Below are 635 nucleotides of genomic sequence, written 5' to 3'. Positions count from 1 at the left end.
TCCTACAATTTGCAACATGATATATAGCCTCAGACCCCTAGATTACAAATTTTTCACCTACGTACTATTCTTCCTAATCGCTATACTCATCCTAATCATCTCCAACAACATATTTGTCCTATTCATTGGCTGAGAAGGAGTCAGAATCATATCCTTCCATAGGAGTTTAGCTTTTTATCTTTTCCAGACATTTATAATCCTGTAATTCTTTAGTGTATAACTCTGAACTTTAGTGGTAAACTCCCAAATTTAGTGGTTAACTCCAAACTTTAGTGGTAAACTCTAAACTCCACACAGTGTCAGCTGCTGCTTTCCCATTTTTACACAATTCCTCTCCAGGCCTGGGAATCAAACACTTCACTGGTCAGACCCTGAGAGATGGAAACAAAACTGAGTTGGGGGAGCAAATTTGGGGTCAATGACTTCATTACCTGAAGCTGTAATTGGAAAATTAACCCTCAATATGCAAAAGGCCCAAACTTATGGAAGTGTGAAAACCCCGTGACCTGTGGTCCATTTTTGGGTGGGCTTCAGCTGCACTTAGGGCAGCTGAATAATAAATAAAACTGCTTTTTATTCCCTTAATTCGGCCTGGCCTCTGTTTTTGGACCAGGGGAGGCCGGGGAGGGGAGCAG

Source organism: Geospiza fortis, unplaced genomic scaffold (genome assembly GCF_000277835.1).
Source record: "Geospiza fortis unplaced genomic scaffold, GeoFor_1.0 scaffold14, whole genome shotgun sequence".
NCBI lineage: Eukaryota > Metazoa > Chordata > Aves > Passeriformes > Thraupidae > Geospiza > Geospiza fortis.
The sequence above is the reverse complement of the archived record's forward strand: the minus strand, read 5'-3'. Positions refer to the sequence as shown.